Source organism: Pseudopipra pipra, chromosome 12 (genome assembly GCF_036250125.1).
Source record: "Pseudopipra pipra isolate bDixPip1 chromosome 12, bDixPip1.hap1, whole genome shotgun sequence".
NCBI classification, from domain to species: Eukaryota; Metazoa; Chordata; class Aves; order Passeriformes; family Pipridae; genus Pseudopipra; species Pseudopipra pipra.
In genome coordinates, this window is record NC_087560.1 from 19,336,412 (window position 1) to 19,358,214 (window position 21,803).

Consider the following 21,803-nt stretch of genomic DNA (forward strand, 5'->3'; position numbering starts at 1 on the left):
CTTAATACCCTGACTCAGCAAAGGATGGAGAGAGAGGCTCACTGAGCACACACTGAGGGTCCCAGGCATGGAATGTTCCTGAAATTCCTGCAGGGCAGTTTGGGCAAAGTTCACTCTGTGCTTATCTTTCAGGGGCTCAACCTTCAGCACACAGGTAGCCCTTCAGTAACTATTTTGCTGACCAGGGTCCACTATTGTGGAAGAAAAGCTCTGAGATATCCTTGCCAACCCTGTGTCCCTGCCATGAGTGATCCTCACTCCAATCCCAGCTCTCCCTTGCTCTCAGTACGAACACACACCATACACAGTTTTCTGTCATCTTGCTGTGAAATGGATTCTTAAAGAGACTCTTTTTCCATCACCTCAGTGTGGGACTTCATGGAATCAGACCATAAAATCCCAGAATGGTTTGGGTTGGAAGGGACCTTAAAGATCATCTCATCCACCCCCTGCCATGGGCAGGGACACCTTCCACTAGCCCAGGGTGCTCCAAGCCCCATCCAACCTGGCCTTGGGCACTCTCAGGGATGGGGCAGCCACAGCTTCTCTGGGCAACCTGTGCCAGGGCCTCCCCACCCTCCCAGGGAAGAATTCCTTCCCAATATCCCATCTCTCCCTGCCCTCTGGCAGTTTGAAGCCATTCTCCTTGTCCCCTCATGTAAAAAGTCCCTCTCTCCATCTTCCCTGTTGGCTCCTTCAGGTACTGGGAGGCCACAATTAGGTCACCCAGAGCCTTCTCTTCTCCAGGGTGAACAATCCCAACCCTCTCCACCTTTCCAGAGGGTTTTGCAGTTAGAACTGAGACACTGAAGAGTCTCAGCCACATCTCTGCACGAGTGTTACCCACCACACAGGGCTACTTCAGCAAAATCAGTCACCGTGACTCTGTGCCTGCAATGTCACAGTTATGGAAAAGCAAAGCTTCCACTCTGGGTGGAAAAAATATACAAGTCACATAAACTGTTTTGGACCAAAATATATCCCACCTATGGGTAGAAATTTCTGCTACAAACTCATATTTTTATTCCAGTCTCCTACAACTTTCCCAGATGGCCAGGTAGTGGCTCTTCCTTGGGGGTCACCATATGTTCCACAATTAGTGACTCATGTCTCTCATTAACATTCAGGTCTCTGACAAATGCCCATGCAACCAGAGCTGGAGACCAAGCCCCTCGTGCATCAAGGAGGGAAAAGGAGGCTCTTCCCCAGCAAAGTCTGAAAGTCAAAGTCATTACCCCTCATGTAACAGCCATGAACATTCTCCTTGAAGCACCACTTCCAGCCAAGACAGCAGACCAGGCTGTCTTAGCTCCCATTCCTTGGGAGGCTGAATATAGACACAAAAATGCTATTTTTACAGCATTACATTACAACTTTGTTGTTGCAGCCAAACACTTTGGCTGGGAAAACCTGACTGGAGCTGCGTGTTAAGTAATGCACAATAAATTCTCAGGCAAGCAGGAGCGCTGGAGCTCTGGGCACAAACAGTTAACACAGCCCTGCTGGCCACCCCACGCTGCCCTTAAAAGCTGCTGGGGAAAAAAAAAAGAAATCTGATTTCTCCCTGGAAGTTTTATGATTGAAAGCAGCGACTTAAAAAGCAGCAATATTTTTATGGGCTCCCGTGAAGAGGATTCTCCAGCGCTCAGTAGGGCGAATCCAACCTCCTCAAAAACGCTGCTCCCATTACTCACTTTGGGTAATTAAAATGTTTCCTAAATGATTGTTCCCCAGCAGGAGGAAATTGATTCATTTTAATGCATTATTGTATTTTTTAGCGTGGCACAACTTCTTTTCTTTTTCCCTCCTCTTTCCCCCCCCTGTTTGCAGATGAATTATTTAGATGTGGAGATTTGTCTGCTGTGTTTGACGTGAAGCTTTAGGGAGCAAGTGGAGAAACCCAAGGAGTGCTTTGCCTTTTGCAAGTTCAGATCTTTCTGGTTGGGTATTGATTGGCATGACACAGATCAGGAGGAACTGGCCAAGGGAACAGAGATCTAAATGTGACTTTAAGAGAATTTACATCTTCAGAACTGCATTTAGGAGTTCTGAAGTGTGCTGCTTTTTAAAACAAGTTGTTTCTTGGTTGGGGTTTGGTTTGATTTTTAAATCAGGCCACAGAACATTATTTAAATATATCTTAATGACACTGTGAGTAGCATTTATTAACACAGTGCCCAAATTCTGAGTCCTTTGAAACACACCCATTAACTGGAGCTGGTTTTGGGTGAGGCTGTTAAAGATCACAAGTGTTACAAAAGCTGAAGCCACAGACACCTGGAGAGCTGATTTCAAACACTGGTTCAAAACCAGATCCTGTCCCATCTGGAGAGAAGAGATGTATGTATCTTACACTTCTATCACAGCAAGCAATATTTCAAATAAAATTATTTTGTGTTTGTGTTCACCTCCTGCAGTACTTGGAGTAGAATCAATGCTGCCACAGGTGATCTAACATTAAAGAGCTTCTTGAAACTCTGTTTCTCCTGCTCCCAATTTTTTTTTCCTTTTTTTACAAAGGCTTCTGCTTGATTAGAAACTAGAACTAGATATTTAAGCAAACTTTTATTGCCTGATAAGATCATATTGGATTTCCCTTCTATAGTCAAGCAGATTTCAGAGAGATGAGCAAACACATCAGAGCTTCTGGAACGAAACTCTGCTCATCCATCACACAAAACACAGTGACAAACTGGAACAGAACTAATTGGCTTTGGATTTAGGAGCCATTGGCAGCAGCCACATCCATGAAATGAAGAGGAATGAGCAGGTAGGCTGGTCTGTGGCTAATGCAAGGCTAATTCACCTGGGGATGCCTCCAGTGCTCCCAAGAACTTTGCAAGGATCTCAGGGCACTCCCAGGGGCTTGGAGCACTCTACACATAAGGCAAGATTTAAAACAAATCTGGGAAGCACGAGTATGGCCAGCAAACAGAAGGCACTGGTGTTAGAGGCAGTCTTTGACAAAGCCAAGAATAGGCTTCCCTTGATTCTCTAACACATCACTTTTCCTGGCAGTAGATTTACCCAATAAACAACAGTAACCAGAACATTTATTACTTACTATCAAATTTACTAAAGTGCTCAGGGGTCTCAAGCAGAATGAAGGCCTCTATATATTATGTAAAGACATCCAAAGAAGCTGTTTGTCCTAAAATACTGTGTCCTACATATCTCTGATGAAAGTCTCATCTTCAAAGGAACAGCAAGACTTCAGTGCAGCTGAATATCCCAACTGGCAGCACTTTCCAGCATCAGGGACTTGGTTTGAACCTCAGCTCTGACAGAGGTTTTAACAACCCAAAGGGATGTCCTTCACACACCAAATGTGTAAGGTGTGTTACAACACACCACTGAGCACCACAGGATGGATTTTGGCCATCTACTCTCTAGACTGAAGTCTTGTGTACCACTGAGAATATTTTAGGATGAAGGGGAAAGGCAAGAAAACCACCTTATCCTGCTTCCAGACACCTCAGTACCTGATGCCTCAGAATAATTAGCTTTAGCTGGATGACAAGAATTCTTTGCCCATTATTGATTCCCACATAATAAATACCAAGCTATTGTGCTAATGCAAGAAAATACTTATTTGTAGCAAAGTATTTTTATGCAACTCAGGACTTCTTTTAATTCCTCCACATGTTTTAATTCCCCCCCAAGCTGTTTTCTGGGAAGAAAGAGCCCAACCAGCAGCTGGGGGTTCGGTGTGAAATGCAAACACTCAAGCTCTGCTCGCTCCTGGAGTGGATCAGAGGGACTGAACAGGGCCCACATCTGCTCACAGCTCTTCCTCCCTGTGGCCTGAGCTTTTACCTGAAGTGACATAACTTTTTAGAGCTGCAGCCTCCCCCCTGCAAACAGGAATGATTCATGAGAGCAGATGTGCTCACCCTCACCAAGGAGTCAGGCTGATCCTCTCCACTGAACAGGGCTATTTTTGTGCACACTGACTTGCACAATTCCTTCTCCAGAACTCCAAGGCAGGAGTTAAGACTTTATGGTACTTTTTCCCATGCAGTGGAATAAACAAGTAGAAAATGGAATATGGAAAAAAGATGGGTTTAAATTTAAAAAGTAAAATTTTCGTAAAGAGAGCCAATGTTCTGGGGCACAGGGTGGGATTGTTGGGGTGTCCTGTGCAGGGCCAGGGGTTGGATTTCAGCTCCTTTGGGTCCCTTCCAGCTCAGGATATTCTGTGATTCTGTGGTTCCTACATGGGTTCACTGCAGTAAATCCAGAGTTAACAACTATCCAGTGCTGTGTGTAGGAAATGGCAGGAACAAACAACATCCAAACTAAGGCCATGGTCCATCAGGAGGGGAAAAGCAGCACAGAGACACCAGTCCCTCCTCCCTCTGGGGGCTGCTTCAAGCACAGTTCAGGACAGAGCAATCAGATCCCAACATTACACATCCCTTTGGATACATCCACCATGCTCTACTCCTCACATTTACACCTCAGCAGCACTTTTGGGTGCTCAGAATATTCCCCTTCCCCTCACCAGACTGCCCATGGACAGGGCTGGGTCTGAGCTCAGAGCCTGTTTCATTCAGAGTACCTGTGCAAACACGATTCCTTTACAAAAGTCAACAGAACTACGAGTTTATATTCTGCTCCCAGCGCACAATATTTGAATTCTTATTTATTATTTGAATCCCTGCATACAAAAGAAACACCCCAAGCTCAGCTCTGTGCTACACAGAGGACACAGACCCTAAAATCAGCCTCTGATTCTTGTCCTACCAATGTCCTGCCAGAGGGAAATTTAAACAAAGCCTAAAAGAAGGCTGGGGAGGGTGAGACAAAAGAAAGACTTGCAGGGCAACAAGAGAGCAAGGGGAAAAGAATCTGCTGCAAAAAACTCTGAGGATGATTAGATTATCCAGAACCCATCAGTGTTAGGTGCTGGGCACTAATTAGTGCTAACTATTTGCCTCTCCTTCTGTTAAGCAAAAGGCTTTACACATCATACCCAGACCTGATTCCTCACCATTCCAAACTCAGTAATCTCTGGGTGAGCCTTTAATCTGTTGCTGAATTTTTATTTAGTTGTCCCTTTGTCCTTTCCTGTTTATTTTCCTAATTGTGTTTCTTTTTCTCGCTTTTTTCTATATATAAGTGACTTTCTGTGTCATCCCTGCCCACACACCTCTGCCTGCCAAGCCATTTCCCATTGCTTTTCTTGTTTAACATTGTTTGCCCCTTATTTCGAGTTCCCACATTCTTTGCATCTTACAGATCAGAGCAAGAGGAACAAGCTCAGTTTCCAGGCTGCACTCAGATCATCCACAAACAATCCCACGGAACATATTTTGAGGAATAAATTTCACTTACATCTTTATGAGCCAAAGTGGTGCAATATAAATCAAAATAGAGCAAGAAAAAGAAAACTTCTCCAAATTCCTGTGCATTGGAATGGATGCAGCATCTGCCTCAAGTGGTTAGAGCACCCACTGCATTCACTCATTTTTCACCTTCTGACCACAAGCAGCAGATGGTATTTTGTCATCCCACAGACCTCAGTTTACATAAATCCCAATCTCTGCCCTGCAGGATTTATAATCCAGTGCTGACCCATCAGTGGATGGATCCTCTCCTGCAACAGGCAGTGCCACACAAATCCACAAATCTTTCTGTGTATTTGACCATCAGTATTTACCAGCAATGAAGATTTTTTTAAATATAATTCACCACTGCTGTAATTTCTGTGACTATTCCCAGTGGCCCTCACTGCATCTAATCAATCCTCAGTTACCATGCAAACACATCCTACAGGCCACTGATGTCTTTCCTAACAAACAGATAATTACAGACACCACAATGGCACCAGAGAATCCCACCCAAAAGAACTTCTCGAGGTGATTTACACTCCCCACCACCAAAGAAAATGGATTTGTTGGAGTACTTCATTTCCAAGTATTTTGCCATGCTCTGGACAAGTGATTATTAGTAGTTTTAGTCAGTGACTGCAGTTACTCCTCAAAACAAATCCTGCATAACTCAGTGTGGTGCTATTTCCTGTTGGAACATTACCTGGATGAGTTAGGGCTACACCCAAAAAATCCTCATCCAGGGAAAGCTTCCAGAAAAACAGCAAACCCACCGCTCTTACAGGATACACGCTCAGCTCTGTCGTTCTGGAACACCCCAGCCATCAAAGCTCAGCACAGCCAAACTAAAGCTCAGAGTTACAAAGGATCATTTTCAAATTTGTTCATTCAGTCCTTTACCATAAAGTTTTTTGTCTTTCTCTACAAGTAAAATGAAAACTAGGCATAGGATTCACCTCAGTAATGCAGAAGTTGGGTGCCTGGCCTGGTCTGACAGTCCATCTCAGGACTAGGAGACAAGGATACCTCGACTTCCATGGAGGAAGGGGATGGGCATCATATCCAGAGGGCAACTCGTCCTAAAGGTGGTACCACTTTCAAAAACAAGCCTCCAAAAGCCCAATCCCTTTGCAAATAACCACAGGGACAGAAGTCTCCTCTCCCTGGAGTCCCACGGTGTTTGGAGAACACAATGCACAATAACACCCAGAAGCAAGTTTTCTGATGCCTGAATTGTACCTATAAAATAACTGACTGGTCCTGTTTGGTTGATGAAATGCCTCCCTGAAATATGCAGGGAAAAGGAAATTAAAGAGGAGAAGGGATGAAGAACATTGCTACCTCAGACATTTTTACTCAGGTTGAGGAATGGTGGGTGTTACAACTTTCATGGTTTTGATTTGCCATTCCATTTTAACACACAGGAGTTAACACCAGTTCAAATTAATCAGTCAGCACTTCTTTAACCTGATATTTACAGCTTGTACATTCAAATGAAGGCAAACAAAAGTATAATTTATGCTACAATAATGCCATATAAAGTATCATTGTTTTAATTCTTTAATAGAATTAAGCTAGCTGTGGCAAGCAGATAAAACCCCTTTGAACAGTGAAACATTGCCACAGTTTGTCTTGTCAAGGCTCCTGCTTCTAAGAATAATTATGATTTTCCTGTTCCTGGAGAACCATAAATGACAGTTCCCCTCTCAGTGGGGATATTTCCATCCACATCCAGAGCATCCTTCAGTCTCCAGCCCCAGATAACCCCAGCCCTTCTCCTTCCACTGCTATCAAAGGGCTTAGTGCTGCACTTCCTCCTGAGAAACAAATTCCGTGCCTTGTGCTGACCCCAGGACTCCACCAGGGCTGTGTGGGATGAAAATAAAGCAGGATTTCACAGGGAATGAGGAGAGCACAACCCAGCCCCTGGAGCACAGGGGGCAGTGGCACTTTCTGGAGCTCCCAGACTGTGATGCACAACTCACTTGACACCCTGAGTGTCACTGGAGTCACCTCCCAGTGTCCTGTGCTGCTCCCAACAGCCTGTTGGCTGCTAAATGACTTTACATTCTTTTTTCTTTTTCTACAGAGCTTATTTTAGAAAGGTTGTATATCAATCTGGAAAGTGCTGTGAACATGATGTTATCATAATGGTACCATATGCCAGTCGACTACTTACAAATCATCCATGCTTCCCTCACTTGGTAGATTTTAAAGGCATGATAAAGAACTTGATTCTCCTCATGCTTACACTGGATTTATATATCAGGACACCTCCATGTTTTACACTGGTAAAAAAACGGGAGAAATATTTGTATCAAACCCTCTGAAAACCTTTAAAGGCTCTTGAAATGGCCGTGTCAAAATAGAGCTTTTACTGTTCAAGTGTTTGTCTCAAAGCAGATGTGAGTGTTAAAGACTCAAGCCCTGTGAAAAAGTAGGATATGCTCCCAAATCACCTTATCCAGCTGTACAACCTACAGAAATGGGTTATATCCTTTAACTAAAGAGCTTTGGAGCTGTTAATTCACCTGCCTGGTTTGGCCCCTTAAGGAGCCCACTGTGAATTCCAATACTCCCCCTGATCATTTCTCTACAGCTTTTTCCTGCTTTCTTTGTTCCAGAGAAATCAGATTTTCATGTGTTCACAACACCCCATAAACCTTGCAAAAAATTATGAACCGTAAGACTTGTGATAAAAGAGGAGGTTAACAGAAGTCTAGATCTTAACAAGGAATCCAAGACAAAAGGCTGAGTGAAACTTCAGCTGTGTTATCTGAACTTAGGGGAACCCAGACCCATTTCCACTCATATCTACCACTTAAATACATATAAAAAAAATTGTTCACAAATTTCACACTTGGCCAATCTTGAAGCTGTCACATTCTGGCAGCTCTCTGGTGCCTTTTTGACCCTTCACAGTCTTTTTCAGAGTGACTATTAGCACTCATAAAACGTTTTGCATGAGAAAACTGGAAAATGAAGTACGTGGAGTTCGAGCACAGAACTATTTTTGCTCAGCTACTCTGTCTTACTCCTCCTCTGTGCAGAGCACATGTTTAGTGAGTCTGATTCCAGCCTTGTGCCTGTTCATTCATCAGCCTTCTTACTCAGGCTGGGACCAGAAGAAATTCTCCCAGTTGTTATGGCAAAGGGAAAAGTGAGCCCTACAGTTCTGCTCCTGTTTGCAGCCTGGTGAGAGCTGGGTGTGCTCTCCACTCCTGCTGCATTTCTGTGGGCAGGCCAAGGGCTGACCTTCACCTGCCTCTCTCAGAAGGCAGCTTTCATACTGCTTTCATATGGCAAATTTCAATACTTTCCCTTTGGAGCAGCAGCCAGACAAGAGAAACTGCCCAAGGCTGAGCACCACTGGTCAGATCTAAGTGTTTGCAAACACACTTATCCTGGAGGATTCTGCACTTGTCTTTGGACAGCTTGACTGAATGCCTTAGATTTTCCTTTTCAACTGCCGAGTCTGATCTTCACAAGGGTGTGCAATATTGTCTCTTCATAAATTTGGTACATGATCTGTATTAATTTATAAGGTAAGAGTCACACTCTGCAAACTCTTAACCACAATCCCTCCTCTCTACACGAATACACTGATTTACCTCAGGAATCACATCCAGGTATCATATGGCTGAACTCACCTGGCAATCTAAAGCTGATTCTACTCGGATTTGTCTCCTTTGAGAGCAGCTCTTAATTCTCTACAAACTTTCTCATCTCCCTCCCCTTAACACACAGAACTTCCCCACTGAGGTTTCAGTCAGTTTGTGCAAAGGGAAGCACCAATTGCTGGGGCAGCTCAGTCAGTCTGTGCAGAACACAACAATGAGCCTGAATTTTATCCAGCTTTTCCATTAACATCTGCACAACCCTTACTGGGGTTCACAGTGGGAATTATAACTACTGCCTTGATCCCAGGTTTTATGCATTAGTCATTTTTTGTAATACGGGAGATAGGCAGGGAGGGCTCAGTTGCCTGAAGGGGGATGCCAAGGCTGTTTGAGACACATGAGGAAAACCAGGATACCTCACTGGGCACCAGATCCAATGGATGTGTCACAGGACAGCTGAATGCTGGTGGAGCAGCAACCAGGGAACAGGCAGGACACCCTGGAGAACACAAGGAGACTGTGAGACCTGAATCCTACCTGCATCTAAATGGCCCAAATCATCTTCCTGAATGGTCTAAATCACCTTTAGACTGCTTAGTGGGATCTGAAGTCCATCACCATCCCTGCAGAAATTCCCTGGAGAAATTCCCAGTGACCTTGGCTTGGAACTGCCACTGGGTTCTGGCTCTTGCAGTGCCACAGTTTCCTTTGCATGGATAGGCAAGGGAGAGAAGGGCAGTGGAAGTGCCTTCCAGGCCTCCCAGTGACACAACCAGAATGGACATATTTGCATAAAATGACAGTATGGCAAAAAAAAGTACAAATAGGTAATTCAAACCCAAAGTGCTGCAACAGATGGACAGTTTGTGGGAACCCACCTGGAAGCACACAGAGGCCAATGGCAAGCACAATAAAAATGTAAAAACTAGTGCAGGCAGCACACTCACACTCCCCAATGGCTGCAACCTCCACGTTTCAAGAAAAAAGACTTACAGCTTTTATATAAAATAACTGTGAACTGTAGAAAGTCTCCATTTGAATTCCCGACCCAGAGATTTGCACAGCAGTGCTGCAAAAAGCTGTAATTATAGAGCAGCTTTTTAATATGCAATGGTGTGCAGCACTTCTCTTTTTGAGCTGAACAGCCAAAGTAATATCATAAATATTATATTTAAATAGTAGCTCAAACCACATGGTTTTGAAAACAATAAGCAAGCCCATGCTTTGCAGGAACAGAGAATTAGAAATGATTTCACATAGGAGGATAAAAGGTTTGCAAGAATTGTGATCACGCTACGGGGAAATAGTTTATACAAGGCTGTACTCGAAGGTACATTCCCAGTTCCAATATAATTAACTGTTTTCAGAGATTTATAGTTTTGCTGTATGCATTTGCTTAAATATTAATTCTGCTGCCTGGTGCTTAAAGCAGGATGGATTGTTCAAAGTGAAAATGGCTGAATGCCCCATTCACAGGAAATATGGGGCTTCTTACCAGAGAGCACTGGCTTCTGTTTGATACTTCTGAATATTAATTTATATTTAATTGTAAAAAACAAGAGATCAAATTCGTTCTTTCTCATAAGTAAAAAGTGGGAGCAACATAATGCAGCCTAATGCTGTATATTTAACCTCAGCCAATTTTGTGGGTTTTTAACTGAAATTACAGAATTTTATAAAGCAGGTGACTGGAAAGACAACGCTGAAATCTTATTTTGAAAAGAGAGTGACCACATGACCATTTTCACTGTTTGATGGTTGAAACACTTTCCCCATAAACCTTTTACAATTCCATAACGAATTTGCTCAGCTATCAACGAGAAGCAGAAATAAAACTAAGTTCAACAGTCTGAACATCGAGGAAGCCTCCAGAGGTTCTGCTGACAAATAAGAACTTGAAACTAATCTTGCAAATTATCATTATCCTTGAGCACAGGTGCTTATTAGCATTAATTAACCTAATTCAAAGCCCGTTCAGGTGTCCCACACCAACTTTAACAGAGTCCAGAGCAGGTCCCATGAACGCCAAGTTGTTCACAAGCTTTTGCAAGACCAGCTCCTTGGTCTGCAAAGATCACAGAAAGTCCAGTCCTGTGATGAGGCTGGTGCTTTATTCACCTTTATTTAACACTACTGTCACCAAGGCAATACCCCTGAAACAATCCACTGCTCTGAGAAGGAAAACCTGTGGGATTTACTGACAAAGTGAACGTGGAAGGCAGGTCCCAACAGAGAGGGACAGCAAAGCTCTGGCTGCGCTCTAAGAGAAGTCTGAGCAGGGGAAGGATTCAGACCCGGAGATCCCAGAAAAACCCTCACAGACTTACTCAGTCCCATAATGTGAGTTTAAGAGACATAACATTCAGTCACCTGACTGGAGACTTCTCTTACCAAAATACAGGGCTGAGCATGCTGAGGGGTGGGATCTCTCCCGTCTGACAGGTCACGGGAGGCAGACAGGCTGCTACATTCGAGTTAATTTTTATGTCACATATTTATGTTCTGAATCAGGAGGTAATAAAGACACGAACATGCAGACTTCCTTTTAGTTAACTCTGGACTTTCTTCCAGCTGGGGGGGAAGGCAGGGGCCAACCACAGTGTTCAGTGATCCCAGGGGCTGGAGATTTAAACAACTTTGAGCCATGGCTGACTTGGTTTCTCAAACTATTGATCCCCTGCCACCTCCCGGGCCAGTCAGATGCCCTGTGCTTGCAGCTGAATAACAGGCAGCACACGAGCACAGGCATCAGACCGTGTGCTGTCACCTGCGGATCTCAGCTGAGCAGGGATTTTGGGAGCTGATACCCTGACGCTCCTAAACTTCTCTTTGTTAGGAGCCATCTGGCAGCGTGGCCAGAGTCCTGCCTAAGCAAAAGAAGGGAATGTTTGGCAGCAGCGAGTAGCACCAGCCAGAGTGAGATTCCACCCACCCCCCAAGCTCAAGGAACGGAGGTGTCACTTACACGCCGCATCCTACAACTTCTCCTCGTGCATCTCCCTACCCCAAACACCCTCTCGGCAGGAGCCCAGTGAAGCCCAGACCAGGAAAGCCGCTCCGATCCGAGCAGCCGGCGCCAGCCCGAGCCCGCTCGCCCGCGCAGCGCCAGCAGCCCGAGGACGGGGACACGCGGGGACACGCGGGGACCAAATCCGGCTGCTGCAACCACAAGAAAGTTCGTGCCGATACAACACCCCGGTAAACCACGCGCGGGGGGAGGAAGCGGCTGATAAGGGAGAGTCCTAATCAAACCGTACGATCTCACCCACGCACACATCTCCCAGCTCAGCACTCCCAAAATCACCCGCGAGCACCCAAAGATCGAGGGAAGGGGCAGGAGCGGGCGGCTGGGCAGAGACTGCCTCCCGCCGGATCCTCTTAGATGCCGGGCAGTTCCAGGAGGACGAGGGCAGGGGGCTTCTCCCCTGGCAGCCGGAGGGTGCAGGGGGAGCTCCTTGCCCCGCAGCATCAACCCCAGGAACAAATAGGGGTGGGGGGCGCAGCTGCGGCCACGGGGGCTCCGGTGCCGCGTCCCCGGCAGCGCCCAGGACCTGTCCCGACTCGCACCTACCTCGGGATGCGGGGCCGGGGCCGCGGGGCTGCGGGAGGAGGCGGCCCGGGCAGCCACGGCCGAGCCGGGGCCGCTGCCCAGCACGGGCGGGCGATGCTGCTGCGGGGGACTCCGGGCGTCTCTTTGGCTCTGTTAGGAAAGTTACCGCGGCCACAAGACCCACCTTAAACCCGCCTCCCCGCAGGACCCGGGGGAGGGGGAAGGAGGAGGGAGGGAGGGAGGAGACGGGGGTGGGGGCTCGGGGCCGTTCTCTTCTCTTTTCTTCTCATAGCGGCGCTGTTCGGGCTGGCGCTCCGGGATGCGGGGCTGGGAACACACCAGTGCATCCCTTCTCCCGCAGGCTCCGCTCCCTCCCCCGGATTCCTGCTTTGCCGCGCGGTTCCAGCTTCAGAGCGCAGAAACTTTCCCGTTTGCTGCGGCGCTGACGCTGATTTTTGGCTTATTCGTTTTGGTGATGGTCGGTTTGGCATCTCGTTATTTATTTGACCATTTGTTGTTTGTTTGAGGGAAGGGGGGGGGGTCGGGTCTAGTCCTGATGCCTCGGGCGTTGTGTGTGTGTTTTGGGTTTTTTCTCCGCCCTATTCCGTTAAAATGCCTTAAATAGACTAGAAGGACAAAGCATCAGACCGCCACCCCGCCATCCCGAGCAGCGCACGGGGGGGTGAGGAAACTATAGCTGAGGGAGAAACACTTGGCGGCTCAGCAGAGGTAGGAGGTGGGGAGGAAAGCACGGCTCCCTGCCTCCTGCGGCTGGAAAACCGGGATCTCCAGAGCAGAGACCTCTCAGATTCCAGCGGGAGATCGCGCAAACTTCTGGAGCCGTTTCAGGGTGCCTCGGTTTGCACACCCAGGGGAGCACACGCAGCTCTCGGTGCCTAAAACCAGCCCCGGGATGGGGAGAAGCTGCTTACGAGGTATCGATAAATGAGGGGATGCTGCCAGGGAGAAGCGCGGTGGAGAATTTACCTCTTCTCTAGCATCCTCTGCCGTCCAGAGCTTCTGCCCTCGCACTGTCACAGCGACTGCACCGCTGCTGCCTTCGGCGGGCTCTGGATGCTCAGAGCGGCATCAGCCGGGGAAGGAATCGCCCCCCGTGGTTGTCATTTTCTCCCTGAAAGATGTACCAGAAGTTACAAACGTGTAACGATTTAAATCATTAGAGCAAAAGGCTCATGACAGGTGATCTGAACAGCTGCACTCAGCTCTTAGCCAGGAACCTTAAGCTTGCACAGGCTGTTCAAGATGAAATGCTCTACTTGTGCTATGTACTATTAGTGATTATTTTCTAATTGGAATAATAATGTTGGCTGGGTTCCTGCCTTTTTATCGCCTCAAGAATATGTGTAAGAAACATAAGACCAAGCCCCTTTTTGATAACACACCAAAATGGTTCACAGAACTTTTTTTGTCCCCGTAGGCACACGATGAATCCCCACATTGTACAATATTTTATGGCCATGTGAAGCTGCCAAAATCCTTTGTCCTGCACCGTGTGTCTCTTGGTCCCCTGCCAGGCCATGACTGCAGGTGGTGGCAGCGTTTCAGGATGGAGATAGTTCGGGCCAGCATTGGTACAAAGCTTCCACAGGGGACTCCCTGCAGTCTCCCAGCCTCCCAAAAAACTCCTCCACTCCCACACTGCCTTGGTGCCTCTGGGTTCCCAACCTGCCCCTCGCTGGGCTGGCCTGGTTTGCAGCCTCCCCAGGATGTTGCACCAGTGAGGAATCCGTGTGTGCTGGAGTGATTCCTGCTTTCCCACCTCCTTTTCCAAGCCCAGCTCTCCTCCCTCACCAGCTCCACGAGCTATTTTTCTTCATTACCTCTGACTGTGGCAAACTAAGCAGGTTCTGCAGCAGTTCTGGTGCCTGAAGTGAATTCAGCCCCCTCTTTCCCAACTTGTTTTTAATTATTTTTTACAAACATCCCAATGATGAATATCAATAATAAATTAGCAATCGTGTTTATTTATTAAATTATTTTCAATATTTAATATAATTTAATAGATCAAATTTGAACTCAATTTATTGAATAAATAAAGATAATTAGGTTTTGTTGTTTGTATAAGAATATTAAACCCACCAGTTGCTCTGTCCTGATGGCATTTGTTTATAACTCAGTTTTGTCACCAGTTTCCAGTTGGGGAACTACTCAGCATCCCTGATTTTAGTTTTTAAACAGTAAGATGCTCCCTGAAATGCACAAAATGTTTAAAATTAATTAGGCCAGCCTGCTGCTATAATTTCAATTCTTTTTTTTCTTTCCCTTTCAGAGTTCTCTTTAAAACTTTCCAAAGAAGTGGCCTGTCAAACTATGAGTGCCCTGGGCATCAATGAAAACCAAGATATCACACTGTTCTGTAGGTGTTTGCAAATCTTTGACACAAAGCATTCAGCCCTGCTCTTCTTTCTCCTGTAAAATCCCATCCAGCTCATTTATTTCACTTGGAAAGTTCTGGAATTCTCTCCAATATGGTTGTCTACTGGCAGGGCAGCAGAGGGTAGCAAATGCCAATGAATCTGGCTGTGGATGTGTTCTACATTTGAGGGTGACTACTAGAATATTCATTTATTATTGGTCTCCATTTAAATGCAACCCCCTTCTAAGAAGACATTCAGTACAAACAGCACTAGATTGCAGCAAACTGGTTCTAGTCCAGTGCTTCTGTTTTTAAAATGGGCACTTTACAAATAAAGATATAAAAAGACAGTTTGGCTTTCTTTTTTTTCCCTTATTTTTGTTGACTCAATGAGTGTAGCCTAGAGTTATAACTCTGTAAACTCCAGCTGAATCTTTAAGCTTAGAAAGAACCTTTCATAAATCAGAATGAGTTGTTGAAATTCCGGAGGACAAAATAACTCTCAGTTATGTGAGTGCACAGCCTCAGTTTGGTGAAATGATAACTGGTTATCCCCAGGAAGCCTGAGCACCAACATGGAAATGAGAAAAGGACTGGGGGAAAAAAAAGGCAAAAAAAAAAAAAAAAGGCAAGCAAGAGTGTATTACAAGAGTGACTCTGCACAGAAAACTGCTTAATAATTCTGCTGATAAAGTGGGAGCCAGAGAAGAATTCATTTCCCTCTCCCAGAGCTCAGCTGGGGTGACAGGAGTTTAAGGAAGTGCAGCCTTTCAGAAAGGTGAGCAGGAATGTCCTTCAGTGCAGACAGCAGAGCTGGACAGCACTGCAGTCACTGAGAGCTTTGACTCCTGGGGAGGCACAGCTTTACCCTGGGAGAAGTGCTGAAAACCAGCCACTTGGACGGGTTTTCTCTTCAAAGCCCATTCCTGCTTTCCTCTCCTTGCTTCTCCATGTCCAATTCAAAACCAGTTCCTGTCCACTTTTTCCCTTTCCATGGGTTCCTTTTGCTCCAAGGGGCAGTTGGGCCTCAGGAAACATCAGCAAACGGAATCATGTTGTTGTTTGTAACAGCATCAGTTATCAACGCTCTGAAATTATTATTCTGTTAATATTAAAGCTCAAGAAATTAAATATGCATCATTTGTGTCTGAATGAGCAATTATTATTGAACATAATGCTTGAAAAAGAAAAACAAAGCTTTTCAGACATAACATGAATTTTAACTTGTGGGGTTTTTTTTTAGAAAACCAATCAGGGTTTTAGTTTATGCATCATTCTGTTCCCTGCAATAATACACTGTCTGTGCAATCAGTGATGATAAATGGGCCATAATTGTAAACTTGATATTGGTTTTCAATATTGAATTCATCATTGTGTCCTCTTAACACATATTAAATACTTTAAAGAATTTATATGTTTGTTTGATTTATCTGTGATTTTTTTCCCAATATGTAAAATTTATTAGTTTTCTGGTTTTTGAGAAACGAAGAGTAGACAACATCATTAATAACACTGAATAATAGCCTTGGCCTCATTTATGCACGACTCCCTTCTCCCAGACAAAGTGTCCAAACCCAATACAAACATATTAGTTGGAGGCAGGATAGAAAATACAGCCTGAACTAGAGCCAGTTCTGTACAGGTTTGGTTTGAATTCCCTGATCTATCCCCAATCCCTCCAAATAATGATTGCAAGAATTTACTCTCATTTAAAGGCAACTCCTGCACTCATATTTCACTTTATTCTATGGCAGAGTTGTTGACTATCCTCCACAACACCTAAATTCTTATTAATGTTAATGAGAGTGATACATCTGAACTGGGAAGCCAAGAGACCCCTCACCATGAAAAAGAACTACCAACAGCAGCTTTTGTAATGCATAATTAACAGCAATGTCACATAGGTCAAAGCAGCCTTGGCTTTCTTGTGAAAACTTATTTGGAAAAAAAACTTATTTGGAAAGCTGCAAAGACTGGATTTTTTTTTTTCTGTCAAGAAAACCCACACTGCAGCTGAAGCAAGAAACTGCTTCACCTTCTGGTTTTGAGAGCTAAAAGACAATTTACCCACCAGGCTCCTGCTTGTCTCCAGGACAGCCCTCCTAGTCCTGCCTGAGGTAGAATCCAGGCTATGGGAGGAATTTGACCCAATCCCAACCTCACACCAGCAAACAGGCATTTACAGGTTGAACATTATCAGCTGTATTTGTGGTTGAGTTCCTTGTTTGATTATTACCAATCTCTTGAGTTTGGATCTCTTTGAGTTTCTCTTTCACCCAAACCCAAAAAGGCTGGAACTGCCAAGAGCAAGTACAGACCAAAAAAAAAGGGGCAGAGAAGCAGCAGCTCCAGAAGAATGTTGATTCACTCCATCTGCCTTCCCCAATAAACTGAGGTTCCCCAAAGTTCTGCTCCTTCCCAGAGAGGCTGTTCTCCCTCAGGAGAGCCTTCAAGAGCCTGCTTTCCCTTGGGAAATTCCCCCTGGACCAGAATTCCAAGTGTTAGCAAACCAGAAACAGAGTTAAAATAAGGACTGAAGCAGACAGAAGTTCGTGTGCTTGGCATTCTGAAACAAGCATGGGATATTTTCATTTAGACATTATTTACAGGTGCTTCTAAATATGCTGGAGCAAATTTATCATCAAGCTTAACTTGTTGGCTTCAGCCAGCTGTCTCCAGATCCACAGAATATTAAGGAGAGGACTTAAGTCTGTAGGAAATGTAGTGTTGCAGCAATTGGCATTATTTGGACACACTGTGGAATGCTCAGCTGTGCTTTCATCAACAGAAATTTGGAGTTTACTGCTCTTGCCCTGAGTGAGGAATGGGTTTGATTACAGAAAGAAGAGACACGCTGAGAGAAGCTGTGAATTTATCTTCAGGATGGATTGCTGCAGGAATTTTTACCCTGAAGTTGTAGGAACTAGTTGAATGCCAGCACTGAATATGAACATTCTCTGAAGTGACCCCCTGTTCTGTAAAACCCCCAGTCCTGACTCCCAGCTGCCCTTGTGCTCAGTGCTCCCCAGTGGGCTCAGAGATGTTTGGAAAGAGGATCTTTTGAATTTTTATCTGCTCTGGGAATTTTCTTGTTGCTTTTATTCATCCCTGCAGAGATGAGCAGCCCACAAAGCCAGTCCACCTGCATAAGACCTTACCCTGTTCCAGTGAGAGCTGAAGATGCACCTTTAGATTGGCTGCAATGACTCTTGAACTGGACAGGTTATTTTATGCCTCACTTTCCCACCTGCTAAAATGGAAGTATTAATTCCTAATATTAATTCCTGCCCAGAATCTTGGTCTGTCCTGCATGTGCTACAGAGATTAAAATTATAATGGACACTTTGAAATTTTGGAATTTTGAGGAATTATGGTCGTTGCCATTCAAACCATGAAAAGAAATCAAGCAAATCATAACAGCAAATCCTACAGGTTTTCCTTCTGTTTTCAAAGAAAATCTAAGAAATCTTGGCTGCAAGTATTTCTTTTCATTTTCATCCATCCACAGAATGATAAATCAGGATGTACCAGGAGCTGATCCCCAAACTGAGGGAATGCTGCAGTGCATTTGTTTCTTGGGTTTGCCACTTTATGAGGGAAAAAACCCACATTTCTGAGATATTTTTGGTAACGTGTGACTAAGTAGCAAAATTAAAACTAGGAAATTAATAACTCCATGGCATTTCAAACCCATCAACTCTAATCAACATAAATCCATTCTAATTAAAACCTGCAAATCCTGAGGATACCAAACAGGTAGCCCTCTGTTCTGGGGAGATGGCAGCAACAGGCACGTTCCACACAAAGGGAGAGGATGGAAAGCTCTGAAAGAGGCAAAGATGAAGCTGCACTAGAAGCTGTATTTTCAGAGTACCACTAGGCCCTAATAATCTCTAATTGGTGAAATAAAAATTAAAAAAAAACCTCATAAATTTTGTCCTTTAAAATTTAAAAAGCACTTTTATGAGCTAAATGAAGCTTCAGAGGCTGAAAAGGGTCACTAAGTTTATCACAATCATTGTTATAGTTTTAGATTTACCCCTCGGGAATCCCTAATTGGCGAAAACAAACATAAATTTTGTCCTTTAAAACTTAAAAAGCACTTTCACAAGCCAACTGAAGGATCTGAAGGAAGTGTACAAACTTCACAGGCTGCAAAAGGTTCCTAAGTTTATCACAGTGATGAAACCAGAAATAGTGCAGTGATGTAAAGCATGTTCTGATCAGTATGATGAATTAACACACACCAGTTTAAAGGAGGATAATAGAAATTGTGTAATTGCACCAGAGCCTTTGTTTCAAAGTCAGAACATCTTAAATCTTGAGTCTGTCTTAAGGACTTGATCAAAAGCCCATAAACATTAACAAGATTCTTTGCTCTGACTCCCCTGGGCCTTGTATGTGTCCTTTTTACAGCACCTTCACTCATCTTAAATCAGTTCAGGGAGCTCCTCATCTCTCCTACAATCCATTCCATCCTGCACTTGCAATTGGCACCAGCTTTAAAGTACATGACTGAAGCTGTCAAATCTACCTGATCCTGGTGACTTTTCATGTTACACCAAGACCAACAGTTCCCTTGGCTGCTCCTGCCCTGCCAGGGGAAGGCAGGGCCCAAACTGAGCGTGGCTGTGTTTTGTTTGTGCACACCTGCAGTAGGTGGTACTGGCACTGGGGTTTAAGGAGAGAACCCATCTTCACCCAGCTCTTTAAAAAAAGGCCTCTTTTGTCCACTGGCAGTTTTTCTCCCCAAGCAGCACATCAAAGAAAGGCACGTGCTTGGCAGGCAGGGGCTGTCACCCTGCCAAGCAGCTCCACAGGGAGCAACCAACCTGCTGCCCCTCCTGGGAGAGCAGAGTCTCCCAGCAAGGAAAAGGGACTGGAGTCAGGGCTGGAGCTCAGACTGTTCCTATGATCACATTCCATCACAGACTTTCCCCACCATTGCCCTGGAATCAGAGCAACAGCCCGGAGCCGTGGGAGTGCAGAGCTGGGGGGAAGCAAAGCCGTGGGTTCCCAAATTCATCTCTGAAATCCCAGCGAGCCTTGTCTTTATGATGTTTGCAACAAGCACTGGCACTGAGGGGGGCTGGGGGCAGAAGTCCTGAGGGCTGGCAATGGTTTCCCAGACTAAAAAGCCTGGGAATCACTGATTTTATTCCTGCAGCAAGGAGCAAGTTACACCTCGACACCTCCTAACGTGTTCATTTAACTTGTTCTTACAAATTGTCAGTGAAGGGTAATCCACAACCTCTTTGTGCAAATTGTGCCAGAATTCAGGACAATAAATGCACAGAATTTAATGCATGTTCTTCAAAGATATTTAATGCTAGTCGTAGTTTCCTTTTCAAAACTGCACATTGTGGCTTGGTTGGTTTATTTTCTTGCAAGGAAGCAAAAATGGAACATCACATATATAAAGCCTTGGACCACATTGCATTTAGAAAAGCAGGAAAATAAAACTGATAATTTTTATCCATCCTACCTGTTGTGATGTCCACTGGTGATGGTTTAGTGAAATACCTTCTCCCTCTGTGTTTTCAGTGTGAAGCAACAGTTACAGTTGGCCTTTGCCATGTGAAAGCATTAATTCCACCCTCTGGAATTAGTATGTGGAACAGCAGGAGGACTTTGGTGGATAATGAGGAAGGCAGCTTTGGGAAGGTTCCTCAGCTATGAGCACAAACACTCCTCAGATGCAACTTTCATCTGAGTCTCCCCTGCATGTCAGTCCATTGGATCAAATCAACAGGAGAAGCTGAAAAGAAGACAGAGATAAAAATGTGTTGGGACACAGGAAGATGCTTTAATAGATAAAAAAAGCTACAGTCTCTTTAAGAAAGGATTTTTCCACTTTGTATTCCTATTGTCTGAAATCAGGCCTGAATAGAAGAAGATAACTTGATAAAATAGAGGCAAAAAAAAAAAAAAATCATATAAGGAAATAATGGAAATGCTGTTCTGGACTTTTGTGAGTATAAATAGTTTTGGAAATGAAACTGTCAAGGCCAGCATATGAAATGATGTAGAAATAAAGTCACTTTAATGGTCAGTCTGCTGCAACCATATAAACATTCTCTACTTCCTTTCATAGCCCAGCATCTTGTAAATTCTTTTTTCTTTTAATCTGACATATGGGGAGACATTAGTTGGAGACTCAAGGGGACAGAATCTGAAAGAGAAGCAGAAATGGATCAAGGGAAGATAAGGAAAAGAAATCATCAACGGGAGATATTAAATTCCAAGAATGAAGCTGAAGGGATGGGACACACTAGAAGGGAAAAAAAAAAAAAGGTGGTGAGATAAGCTGGAAAATAACATGCTGAACTCAATTTTAAGCAAAAATATTAGACTGAAATAATCAGGGACTGTCTCTCCAGCTTTTCCTCTGCTTCTAAAGGTCTGGGCTGTATCTGTGAGAGTTTTCCTGGCACCTGACTGCAAATGCAGAACTGTTCTGCCACAGAACTGGGGCTGCTCTTCACCCTTCACTTGGCACCAGCAGAACTTTCTCCCCCCTGCAGCTGCACTGGCTCATCCAGCCCCTGCTCACACTGGGGCTCTGCACTCCCTCCACACTGCTCACTGGAATGTGAACTGGGACTAGAGAATGAGTGGGAAAATATCTAAAATAAGCATCAGTATAAAAAATCAGGCAGCAATCTCACTAGATTAAATGAGCATTTTGGCAGTTGATTGGCATTCTCATGTCCTTCGTGTCCCCAGAAAGTTCCACATCTTATCAGCTGCCACATGAAGGAGCTTCATTTCTAGAACTAAACACAAGAGTTTTCTCCACAGGAAGTGTTGGAACACTGTCTTATCCCTGATCTACAGTTATAATGCCTTAGGCAACCTGGAGCAGCCTCTTGACCCCAAAGGATTCTCTTCTTTGGACCATGCACAGCAGCAGCCACTTTCTT

At 44.7% G+C, this 21,803-nt stretch overlaps 1 protein-coding gene and 1 long non-coding RNA gene across 16 annotated transcripts in view; one reads left to right on the top strand and one right to left on the bottom strand.

The window, feature by feature from the left end:
* Positions 1-21,803, bottom strand: part of MEGF11 (multiple EGF like domains 11) — a 272,466-nt gene that overhangs the window by 244,065 nt on the left and 6,598 nt on the right. For 13 of the 15 annotated variants that reach the window (XR_010433848.1, XR_010433849.1, XR_010433850.1 and 10 more), the window contains 2 exons: positions 20,366-20,638; positions 13,491-13,635 (listed from right to left, as the gene is read on the bottom strand). The gene's annotated coding sequence lies outside the window, so the exon portion shown is untranslated. Of the gene's footprint in view, positions 1-12,524; positions 12,665-13,490; positions 13,636-14,603; positions 14,714-20,365; positions 20,639-21,803 lie in introns of those variants that run through there. The other 2 variants (XM_064669248.1, XM_064669253.1) reach the window with 2 other exon arrangements.
* On the top strand, positions 12,811-15,230 carry LOC135421073 (uncharacterized). Its single transcript, XR_010433854.1, has 2 exons — positions 12,811-12,981; positions 14,794-15,230. It is a non-coding gene; the product is annotated as an uncharacterized LOC135421073 (long non-coding RNA).